Genomic DNA, 13376 nt, shown 5'->3' on the forward strand with positions numbered 1-13376 from the left:
TGCTCTCTGCAACAGTCGTTCTGCACCCCAGTCTTTAATTTCTGCTCTCTATAGCAGTCCTTCTGTACTGGAGTTTCTAATGTCTTCTCTCTTTATCCGTCCTTCTGCACCCCAGTCTCCAACATCTGCTTTCTCTATAAGTCCTCCTGCACCCCAGCCTCCAACCTCTGCTCTCTTTAACAGTCTTTTTGCACCTCAGTCTCCAACCTCTTGTTTCTGCAACAGTTCTCCTGCACCCCCGTCTCCAACCTCTGCTCTCTGCAACATTCCTTCTGCACCCGAGTCTCCTACCTGTGCTCTCTGTAAGAGTCCTTCTTCACCCCAGTCTCCAAACTCTGCTCTCTGCAACCGTCCTTATGCACCACAGTCTCCAACCTCTGCTCTCTGCAACGATCCTTCTGCACCCCAGTCTCCAACGTCTCCTCTCCTTAAGACTCCTTCTGCACCCCAGTCTCCAAACTTTGTTCTCTGTAAGGTCCTTCTGCACTCCAGTTTCCAAACTCTGCTCTCTGTAACATTCCTTCTCCACCCCAGTCGCCAACCTCTGCTTTCTTCAACGGTCCTTCTCCAACCCAGTCTCCAACCTCTGTTCTCTGAAACAGTCTTTCTGCTCCTCAATTTCCAATCTCTGCTCTCTGTAACAGTCGTTCTGTACCGCAGTCTCCAACTTCTGCACTCTGTAATGGTCTTTCTGCACCCTAGTCTCCAACCTCTGCTTTCTGTATCACTCCTTCTGCACCACAGACTCCAAACTCTGCTCTCTGTTACAATCCTTATGCACCTCAGTCTCCGAATTCTGCTTTCTGTAAGATCCTTCTGCAACCAAGTTTCCAAACTCTGCTATCCTTAACACTCCTTCTGCACACCAGTCACCAACCTCTGCTCTCTGTAACGATCCTTCTTCACCCCAGTCTCCAACCTCTGCTCTTTGCAACATACATTCTGAACCCCAGTCTCCAACATCTGCTCTCTGTAACAGTTTTTCTGCACCTCAGTCTAAAAACTCTGCTCTCTGCAACGATCCTTGTGCACCCCAGTCTCCAAACTCTGCTTTCTGTAACAGTCCTTCTGCACCTCAGTCTCCAACTTCTGCTCTCTGCAACAGTTCTTCTGCACCCCAGTCTTTAACATCTACTCTCTGAAACAGTCCTTATACACCCCTGTCCAAATGCAGAAGAATGAGACCTGAACTATCGCTCACCCTGCAGAAAATTAACTAAAAATGCATTAAAGACCCAGGCACTAGACCAGAAATTATGCAGTTTCTGGGAAAAAAACAAAGTCAATACTCCAACCTACAGGCAGAGGCAATGACTTTCTCAATAGGATGCCAAACCTTAGGAGATAATACCAAAAGTTAGCTAATAGGATGGCATCAAATTAAGAAGGTTCTGCACAGCAAAGGAGACAATTAGAATATGAAGAGAGAACCTACAAAAAGGGAGAAAATCTTTATGAGGTGCTCTTCTAAAAGAGGATGAAGATTCAGAATATTAATAAAGATCTCAAAAAACTTAACATCAAGCCCACAATTATTAAATAACTCAATTATCAAATAACCCAATTACCAAATGGGAAACTAAATGAACTAAACAGAAAAGTCTTAGAAGAAAATATGTGAGTGGCCAACAAATATATGAAAATACTTGCAAGTCAAGACTACCCTGAGATTTCATCTCACTTCAGTGACAAAGACAACCACCAAGAATAGAAACAGAAACCAGTGTGACAAGGAGAGAATTGGAGAGAAAGGAGCACTCTCATCCTGTTGGTGGGCATGTAAATCAGCACAACCACCACGGAAATCGGGATGGAGGCTCCTCAGGAGTAGCCATGGACCACCCTGCGACCCAGCTCTAGCTCTGCTTGGTATTTATCACAGCGGATCGAAGTCATCATACTATAATAACACATACATGCCCATGAACCAGCCGAGGTGACATCAGTGAACAAATGGATAAAGAACATCTGGTATATGCACACTGGAATTTCATTCAGCCATAAAGAAGAACGAAATTATGTCATGCTGGAAGATGGATGGATCTTCAGAACATTAAGGGAAATAAGCAACTCAGAATGTTAAGGGCCGTATGTTTTTCCTCTGTTAAAGCTAGAGGGGGAAAAGGAAGGAAAGTTGGGAAAGGAGTCTCATCATGAAAGTTGAAGGAAGATCAGTAGAGTCAAGGCACCAGTGGAGGAGGTGAGGAAAAGGGAAATATTTGAATGATATTGGCCAAAGTTTACGGTTATTTTGTGTGCATGTTCAAATATGTATCAACAAATCCCACCATTATGGACCACTACAATGCACCAATGAAGTGTGAAAAGAAGAGTTTCACATTACATGGGACAGGCACTATTCGAGGAGGGTGCCCATTTTTTCCCATCTATAAATACCACGATCATTTACCACTGTCAAAAATCTCTACAGATTCAAATGTTCTGATCACTGTTCTACCACATGGCCTCTTCTACTTCAGGATCCCCTTATTCTCACTGAAATCAGAGAGCCCGTTTCAAGAATGCCATCTGTTAATGTCTTTCCAGGATGCCGAGGACAGCGGCTGCGGGTTTCACAAGGATCTGGTGCTGCCTTCTGAACGCGTGTCCATGAGGCCTTGGCGAAGGCTGGTGCTCCAGGCCCTCCTCCAGATCCAGCTGTGAGGTGAGGGAAGGGGTCACATAACACGCTATCCAACACCTTATTTATTTCTGATAACCATCTTCGCCATTATTCCAGGATCATATTGGTCATTGAACTTAAGCAAACACTGAGTCCAGATTTCAGTCCATCAACCAAAGAGAGTCTAATAGCCACTCCCCGTGGCTCAGGAAAATCCTTGGCCCTAAAATTTCTGGTGATTACGTTCCTGTGACTGCATTCAAGATGATCCAGCAATATGTCCTGACTTCTTTGGTCTAGAAGACTCAAACAAATTTTTTTATATATTCTTAAGGCTCCTATTAACAAAATACAGTAAAATATTTACCTTTTATTTGGTGTGACCCTAATACTCTCCTGGGCTATATTTTATACTCTTACTTGAGGCGTTCTAGGATCAGACCCCAATAAAGAGTCTGGTGACAATGTGGGATGATGGATGAGCATCTTAAAGACAATTGGGCTTGGGATGTGGCTCAAGCAGCAGTGCGCTTGCCTGGCACGTGTTCGGCCCGGGTTCAATCCTCAGCACAACATACCAACAAAGATGTTGTGTCCGCCGAGAACTAAAAAATGAATATTAAAAATTCTCTCTCTCTCTCTCTCTCTCTCTCTCTCTATTTCTCTCTCTTTCTCTCCCCTTTCCTCTCCTCTCCTCTCCTCTCTCACTCTCTATAAAAAAAAAAGGCAACTGCCCAGGTAGAGTCACCATAGGGTCTTTAAATTAGGGAAAGCTAGTCTCCTCGGGGGAGGAGGGGCTGCTTCTGACAGAAAAGAGGGTTAATGGAGATTTCAGGGTTCAAGGCTCTGAGATTTGTTTAATTCCACTGGTATTTTGCAATTCTAATTAACAGGGTCTCAATCATTCCCCCATTAATGTCCTAATTGACATAAGAGAGACCTGAAGAAATTGTGGATTTATAATTTTCTTTGTACTTCTGCAATTTGGAGAATTGGATGTTTTATTCTGATATTAACCTTTATCAGTTTCTAGAGAGAAAATATTTCTGATGATCTGAACCTGAATTGAAGGAGGAATATAGTGCTTGAACCTATCATTTTCTTTCTGTAAGTCTCCCACTTCAGTCAGTAACAGCAGTCTGTAGTCATGTTGTAATGTTCATTCCCACCCTGAAGGTCGATGGTGTTATTCCAAAGCTCAGTTTTCCATAGACATTTGATTTCAGGCCACGATAACTTAAAGTCTCTGTTGGGTCATTGCACACCAGGAATTGTTAGGTCTCCTTTCCCATGGGCTGTGACATCATCAACATATTCAATTCCCTCAGGTCAGATATCCAAACTACCTCCTCAGATCTGTTATCTAGAACCATCTCTGATGTAAACCACTATTGTGGTCAGTGTCACCGTGGTCAGGTAGAGATGAAGAACGACTCTTGATGTCTTAGGGTAGAGGAAGTTGACACAGAAAAAAGTTATAATATGGTTGGGAGATCTGGAAGAAAAAAGGAAAATAGGGCAGGTGACACCATCTCATATATGGAAACCCTAACTTCCCTGGAAAGAGATGGTCATTCCACGCTACTGTGACCCACATTCAGGAACAGCTGTCTAGGAGCCTGCACACACAGCTCCTGGCACCAAGGAGATTAGTTCCTGCCTCTACAGGGCTGGTTTGCAGCTGCTGCTATGGGATCCAAAAGAACCCGCTTTCTTCCTTTCCTTTCTTCCTCTCTGCCTAGTGTTTGGCTGATCTTGAAAGAACCTCCTAAAATAGAGGCCTTCAGGCAGAGGAGTGTGGGAAACGAGGTTCTCGTACTATCTGTCCCTCTGGTGTGGGGAGAACACAGACGGACAGAGATGGTGCTGAACACCCACACAAGGTGTCCGACACACTTGAACCTGAAAGTCGGAAAAGGGTGTTTGTGAAAAGAGAGAAGAGAAAGGAGTCTCAGAGATTTTAAAAGCGGGAGTTGGAGTTGAAGCTCTAGATACAAACTCTCTTACCAGGTGCCTACAAGTCTCTGGGAGGCATCTTTTTTCAGATGACTGTATACTCCAGTTTGAAGATTGGTCTATACTTTGATCGTGCAAAGTGATGCACATTCTCCAGCCAGCTTCCTCAGGGCACTCTGGACCTCGTTGCTTCTCAGGCTGTGAGTGACGCGGCTCAACAGGGGGCTCACCGCACAGAAGAGCACAGAGACCAGGATGTCCATGTCCAGCCTTCTCTGGGCCTGTCATAGTGGAAGTTGGCTGTTCCATAGAAGACCACCACGACAGTGAGGGGGGACGCACAGGTGGAGAAGGCCTTCCTCCTGCCCTGGGGAGAGGGAATCCCCAGGATGGCCGCCATGATGAGTGCGTAGGAGCCTTCAGTGAAGAGGCAGAAGCTCAGGCCCATGGTGGCACTGACCACGTGGAGCGCTGACTCGTTGACAGACCTGTCTGAGCAGGAGAGCTTCAGGAGAAATGGGGTGTCACAGAGAAAGTGGCTGAACTAGTGGGGCCCACACAGAGTGAGTGTGATGGCCAGCACCGTGTGTGTGACCAAATTCACCAGCCCACACAGCCAGGACCCAGTCACCAGGCCAACACAGACCTTCACACTCATGATGACTGGGTACTGAGGAGGACGGCAGGTGGCCACACAGCAGTCATACTGGCCACACAGCCAGTAAGACGCCTTCTGTGCCAGCACTTGTCACCAAGAAGAAGATCTGGGAAAGGCAGCCCTCATAAGAAATGGCCTTCTTCTCCCAGAAGAAGATCACCAGCAGTACTGGGAGCATGGTGGATCTGTAGCAGATGTCCAAGAAGCTCAAATTGCTGAGGAAGAAGTACATTGGAGTGCAGAGAGCAGGACTGAGCCTGGTGGCCACTATTATGAGCATGTTCCCCAGGAGAGTGGTCAGGTAAATGACCAGAAACAGCAGAAAGAACCAGCCCTGTAGGTTGGAGTGGTTGGAAAATCCCAAGAATATGAATTCAGTGACAAATGATTGATTGCTCATTTCCAATGGTATCATAGCTTCAAAACAGAGAAAAAGAGACCATGACTAGAATGGACTGAGAGCACCCCAAAAAGGCTTGTTAATCTGCAGCAACATGGCAAATAATATTGTATACAGAGATGCCTGGACTCTGGAAAGAGATGTATAGGAGTGACTTTAGAGAGAGCATAACTTCTCACAGACTTTTGCATGGGTGCTCTTTTGTAAGAATAAATAGAGACTTGGTCAAAATGCACGACTAGCTATCAACCCCTGTGTCTCATTGAATCTGCAGTATCTCCCTCCTAACACTGTGCTTCACTGTGATGAATTCTTTTTTGTATGTCTGTTATTTCAAGTAATAAGTTTTCATTGTGGAAAAATGAGGAAAATGCAGAAAGTTATTCAGAAGAATAGAACAGGTCACAAAATCAAAGCTCTCTTTGCATTCATCCCATTCTACCTCTATCTATCTTTAGAATATCCAAAGCAAAATTTCCCAATATTGTTGTACTCTATTTAGTTGTTTGCCTTGTAATCTTAATTTCCTAACATGAAATTAAGTTAATATCTCCCTTTTTATTGAACATAGAAACCTTCCATTCCATTTACTATCATAAATATTGGAATAGAAGCTTTCATACATATGTATCTGTGATCATCTCTGATTATTTCTTAAAAGTAAAATTATAAGTCACCTGCTTTTAAATACATTGATCTATTTTTTTTCAGTAGAAACATTTATTTTTTTAAGTTTTATAAGATACAAGAAATTTTGACAAATGATATATACTTAGGTATTTTTCTTCTTTTGTATTATTTAACTAGTAGTTTTTTTTTTTTTTTTTTTTTTTTTGGCATATGTGTGCTCGGTTTCGAATTCAGAGCTAAGCATGCACTCTACCACTGGACTTTGCCCCTAGTTTCAATTAGTTATACTTTTTATCATAAATAGATATTGAATTTTTTTATTTTCTCTGCATCTATTGAAATGATATATATATTTTTTATTTAGTCTGTTACTATGGAAATTCGGTTGATTGAATTTTTGAATATTGAACCAGCCTTGCATTCTGGGATTTATCTCAATTGACTGTAATGTTATCCTTATTCTATATGGCTGAGTTCAGTTTGTTAATATTGTTCCCTGCTTGCTTTTGTGTATTCTATTTTTGCTGTTGTCCAGAGATAATCTATTTCTTGAAGAATTCTCAGCTGTATTCTACTGTTATTTTCAGTCAATACATGTTAGTGGACTAGTGGGAAACAGAGAAGGGATTTCTGATGTTTCCAGGAAGCCCTGCCTTAGGTACTGTAAACTCAGTAACAGAGATATGGCCTTCACAGTGACCCACTTTCTAGCAATATGGCTGAGCCTAGTTCTTATTCCTCCCGACGTTAGACATTTCGGCCTGTTCCTTTCCATAGCTACAAAGGTTTTCCTTTGAGTGTCCTAATGTAACAGTTTCTGTTACTCTTGCCCCTGAAGACTACAGCTTTTGTTATATGCAAAAAATCAGGAAATGGGTCTGGGAGGAGTTTTGGCTGCTGTTGCTGCTCTTTGTTCCTCCACCTATCCAAGAAATGATACCGTTAAAGACACTTTCTCAGAGTACTTCCCTATTTTCCTGGGAGAATTTGGTGGAATCCATGAAGAAAAGAAAAAATACAAACATCTTATGTCTATAGCCCTCTGGGTCTTTATGCTCTTAAAACAGTCTATACTTAGTCTTTAGCAATCCATTAACTATTTTTTATTTGAGTTTTTTTTTATAAATAAACTCCTATGTATCTAGTGGGTTCTCCCATAGTTAAAAAAATGCCTTGATTATTTTGGTTGCTTATCTCTCCCCAGACTTCAGTTAGTTGTTTGCCTTATAATCTTCATCCCTAATAAAGTCAAGGAAAGTCATTAATTTGCATTTTATTTTGCTCTTTTTGGTTATTATAATGATGAAAACAACATGCTTTCTAGCTATTTCGATAGATACTCAAGGTGAAATTTGAAGTCTATACACTTACTTTTCAAAAATATTTAGTAATTTCTAATTTAGTTAAATATGTAGTTATTCTATTCAAAACAATCCCATTCCTAGCATATTTTCAAGGAAATTAATGCACAGTTCACAAAAATTCTTGTGTAAAGATTCATAATAACTCAAACAAATATTATGCCTTCAGCAGAATGACAGAAGACAAATCACGGTTTATCATGCAGTGGAATAATTCAGTTACTTTAGAAACACAAATACTGGAACATTAATAACATTGACAAATCTAAAAAAAAATTTCTGGGTGAAAGAAGCCAGTTACAAAATATATACTCTATGTTTCCTTTAAATAAACTTCAAAAATTAGCAAAAGAGCTATAATGGTCAAGTAATAATGGTTGTCTTTTTTTTTTTTTTTTGGAGCTCAGGGGTGATATCAGTTGAAGCATGAAGGAATTTTCTAAAATGATGGAAATGTTTTGTATCCTGATTTTTGGTAGTTCATATATATGTAAAATATTATAAACCTGTACACTTTAGATCTGTGCATTCTTTGAGTACAAATTATAGTTCAATTTTTAAAAATAGCCTTATTTTAAAAATAAGTAATTAATGGGGAAGAGTTGTACCTGCCTGTAATCCCAGGTACTTGGGAGACTAAGGCAGGAGGATCATAAATTTGAAACTCTGCAAGGCCCCCCGCCCCCGATAATTGAAAGGGCTTGGGATATAGCTTCATGGTAGAGTGCCACTGGGTTCAATCCCCAGTACTGCAGTAAGTAAGTAAGTAAGTAAGTAAGTAAGTAAGTAAGTAAGTAAGTAAATTGATAAACAGAAGTGAAAGCATTTTTTCAAGATGATTTTTAACTCAGGATTGGTTGGAACCACATCTAAATATTTTTATATGTCTCTAAGAGGTTAAGTATTTTCTCCCATTTTTTGCATTTCTCTACTTCTTTTTTACCACAGTGATAGTCCAGGACATATCACATTTTACAAGTGACATCAGTTGTTTCCTGATCACGATCTATTTGAAGCAGTGAAAGTGATTGGTGGGTGCATTTGGTCTGTATCACAGATACAAAGCCTTGCTCACCATGATGGATGGGCGTGTGCATGTGTGTGTGTGTGTGTGTGTGTGTGTGTGTGTGTGTGTGTGTGTGTGTTATTGGTTGTGGGATTGGTCTTGACTGAGAACACTGTCTTATAGTTAGTGGGATGGCAAGTTGGCATCACAGGCAACATTGATGGCAGAAATCTCAAAGAATATAGCAGGAATCTGCCATCTAAGGCTCAGCAAGCTCAGAACACTTGGTTATGCTAATTGCTATAAATGGAAAGACCCTCACTATTGAGCTTCTCTGAGAGCTGCATCACACTGGGAAGGGAGGAGCGAGCCCATTTCCATAGAGATGTACCCTGTTTCTATGGAGACTCCAGCTAGGCTTCAAGGGGCTGGTGGGATAGTACCAGTGGATGCTGCCAAGCCCTGGGTTATTCTGAGGAGCCTGCTACTTCAGGGGAGGTGGCAGGGTATCAGCCTATGGGGCCAGGACTAGGCTCTGTGAAGCTGTGTCAGGCCTGATTTCTAAGCAAGGTACTTGGCAATAGAAACCTCGGGAAACGTCCCACCCCCCACCATGCCATGGGCCACCAGAGAGCCCAGGTGTGTCTCTGGAAGCCAGGCTTGGGTATGAGCATGGACATCAATGATTGCAGAGTATCAACAATAGGGGACCATAAATTTCTTTCAGGTGAGTGCAGACTAAAAACAGGGACATCTGGAGGGAGATAGACTGGGTTTTAGAAAATCATCAGATCTCTAGGTCTAGAACACGCAGATAGACCCACTCATGTAATTGTGCGTGTGAGTCCAAAGAGCAGGGGTCCATAACTGTGAAACCTGGTTTCCCAGGTTTTAGACTCACCTGTTTAGTTCAAAAGAGTGATCTGAGTGCTAAAACAAGATCAAAATGAAGTGGTCTGTATCTGAAGACGTGTTGTGTTGAAGGTGGGAGAAAATCTCTGAAGCCCTCATGGAGAAGGATATGAATAACTTTAAAGTCCTAGTTGAAGAGGACACAGTAAAGACAACAAATCAGTTTTGGCAGGCTGGCCAGCTTGTGGGATCACTCAGGAAAACAGGAATATGTGAGGAATAGCAGATGTAGAGGAGGCTTTGGTGGATTTGATTTGAGTAATGTTGAATGTGAGTTATTTGTGGAATAATCAAGTGGAAATGCCCTTCACAGACAGCCTAGAACTGCAGGTGTGGATTTGGGAGTCATTGTCTTGAAGGCAACTGTTACAACAAAGCTGAAAATGAAATCCCCCAGGAAAATAGAGAAAGTAGAGAAGGAAATAGAGAAAGTAGAAATTCTTGTGATACTTGGTGTTCACGAAAATTGTAGTAAAAGTTTATCCAGAAATGACTAAAAACACCACACTATCTAGTTCAGTTGTAGGTATCCCATTCTCTAAATAATTTCCCTAAACAAGAGGTTACCTTATTAGCATTGATTTACAATAAATCAACTTTGAAATGGAGCTGGAAGCTACATGTACTTGACATTTCTTACGTTCTCTGTTTTCTCTATCAACTACCTTGATGAACTTCAAGTCATTTAGAAATCAGTGACATGTACTTTTTTTAACTCCCCGTATCAAAAAGATCAATATGACAATCTCTTTTATAGGTAGATATCTAGATGTTTTCCAAAAAAGAAATAAAATTCCACATAGAAGGCAGTTCCAGCAGATTTTACTATGGGAAATTGGTACATGGTCTGTGGGTGTGTAAAAGAGAAAACTAAACGTAAATGTTCAGGGATTTAAAAGTACAATCTCTGAAGTTGTGCATACTGCTATTGTAAAGGTCTTAAATATAAAGGTCAGTTCAGGAGGGACAATTTCATTGGGCATTAAAAAAATCTCCCAATGTATGTTTATATAATTTTATCTACATATAAGTCTTTCCTTGGTTTTACTGGCTAATTTCTTGTAGGTCACAGGTGTGGGGTAGGGTGAATGATGATACCCAAACAATTTTTCTTATCCTCTATGCTTTTTATTAATGTAGGACATTAGATTGAATCATCATCATGGTCACCATTAGAATCCATTATTAACAATCATAACTCATGAATGACACTTTGTGACACAATATGTACTTGCTCCTTAGAATTTATATAATGCAGCATAGGAATTAGATCAACTTAATAGTGAACCCTCTGCTCTGCAATAATAATAACCATAATCATCATAATCATCTAGGGCATATTTCATAGAAAAACAATTCGAGTGTGAGTCTTCGTAGATTGCTTCAATACACATAAATGCCTGACTTTAAAAACCTTGTTTAATGTAGTTTAAAAGTGGCATGTTTTCTGTAAAAATTAGATTGAATTTCGGATAATCCATTCTATCAAAACTCAGTGAATTTCTTTGAAAAGATGAATTTTTACATACCTGAATCCAATCAGGATTTTTCAAATTGAGTAACGAATAGAGACACACATTAGATAAAAATACCTAACACTTATTAAATGCCTATAAAACTTTTACATGCATTAACTTATTTTGTTTACACAACAACCTATAAGATAACCTATTATCCCCATTTTGCAGAAAAAAGAATTGATATTAATGCACAATATATTAATGCAAGTAGGGAAACATCAATGAATCCCTTTAATTTGCATAATGTACATTAATTTGTACATTTAATGTGTATTAACAGTTATGATTTAAGAAACAAAAAAGAAATTGACTCAGAAAATTTATCATGTAATAACTCTTATTTGTAGTGATACTTTGTTACCTGATGATAATACCATATATTAGTAAACTGTCTTATTATCTTAAATGCCCAGACATTCTTGTCTTTGGTTCTAATAATTCATTGCACATGATTAATAGGCCAACACAGCTTTCATTAAAATTTCAAATCTCAGGGACTTAAGAAGCTTAAACTATTTAAATTTCAATAGAAAGTCAGTGCTTCAGTTAAGAACAACTAATTTTAATATCTAAATATAAACAAAATAAAATAAATAAGTCTAGAGTCTTAAAAGAATAACTTTTTTTTTTTTTTGCTTTGGCAATAAGTGAAATGTTTTGCTGACTAACCTTAGGGATTCATTTCCTCAAACGAAAAAAAAAAAAATGGGCATGACCAAAACGAGAAAGAATGGTGTGATCATGAAAACCTTATGCACATCAGGGAAACAATGATTCCTATTTGATCTCAATAGCACAAGCAATGATTAAAATTTTTGAATCCAATTTTCATGTTGCCCAGTAAATTGCTTGGGAATTTGTCCCTATACTTTCTCCCTAAAAATAAATTGGGAATGTGTCCCTATACTTTCTCCCTAAAAATTATTCCTTTTTGTCCTGCTCATCAAAAGCAGAGGATTAACACTTAGCATTATCTATTGTTTACCATAAGTAATTTTCCACACACATCATCTCACTTAAGAAATTTAGGCATCCCAGGGTTTCTGGTTATGTTTTGGGTTTTCTTCCAGTACTGGAGGCATCATGCGAAATTCCTCAGGTTTTGTGATAACCTCTAAAGTTATTTCTACTCTGGCAATACAAGTAGTATTGTGGAAACTTAGACACACATAGAAAAGGTGCTATGATAGGTCATTACATAAATGCCATCAAAATGGTAATGAAAATATGTACAATATTCTGTAATATGTTTTTAAGGTGTAGGTATATCCTGATTCTGGGATAGTGTTTTTGAAAATTGTGATGGTAATTAAACTACTTACCAGCAACTCTCACAGAGAGGCGAAGATTTCTGGTTTTGGTGTGGCCCTTGCTGCTCTCCATACTAGCACCTGGGCTGCAAAGAAAGCTCTTGGTAAAACTGGCTGTTGGTCTCCATTCACCACAAAACGGACCTGTTATTCTGAAAGTTGCCTGTCGCATATTTGTGGCCTCATGAATGAGTCAAAATCCTCTGATCTCTCACAATTCATTTTCCTGTGATGGACATTTATAGAGGTCTGGGGCTGACCTGTTGGGAATATGCAACGAGCCTTTCCTCTGCAGCTGCTCTGGGACTCCTCAATGTGCAAACACAACTCAAGGGCAATGGCTTGAGTTCAACTGCAACAATGGAGAGCAGTTAATTCGCTGTTGGATTCATTAATGTCTTGGCAATCACCTGTTCCCAGCATGCAGCGAGAAGATCAGCGTCCTCTCTCTTCTAGGATGTGGGTGAGTGAAGTTCAGAGTGAGATTTCTGCTAAGAAGTTGTGGGTGGCTGAAACCTCAAGACTGCCTTCCTTTCCCACTAGGGAGAGAAGGACTCAGGGGGGGTGTACACTTATTGGGATGGATTTCGCATGGCATATTAAGTTTTTCCTTCATGTTACATACTTTGCCAGATGGACAGATATCAGAAGCCACAATATTAAAAGCATCCCCACTATCTTCAGCTGATCCACTCCTGCTAAGGGCTGATCCCTTACCAAACCCTTTATGACTTTGTGCCCCTTAATTTTATGATCCTGCTGATGCTCATGACCTGGTGAAGAAATTGTTTGCTATGGAGTTTAAAAGTAGGAGAAAAAAAAAGAGTCATCGAACAGCTCTTTCGGGCACAGATGAAGAAAAGACAACATGCTTGAAAGTCTTGTAGTATTTTACTGCACAAAAATAATAATAAAAGTATTAGATAAAGAGGTAAGTCTCTAAAACTTAAAATTTCCCATAATACAATGGGGTTTTCCTCATGCTTAGGAGAGACACATT

Source organism: Ictidomys tridecemlineatus, chromosome Y, assembly GCF_052094955.1.
Source record: "Ictidomys tridecemlineatus isolate mIctTri1 chromosome Y, mIctTri1.hap1, whole genome shotgun sequence".
NCBI classification, from domain to species: Eukaryota; Metazoa; Chordata; class Mammalia; order Rodentia; family Sciuridae; genus Ictidomys; species Ictidomys tridecemlineatus.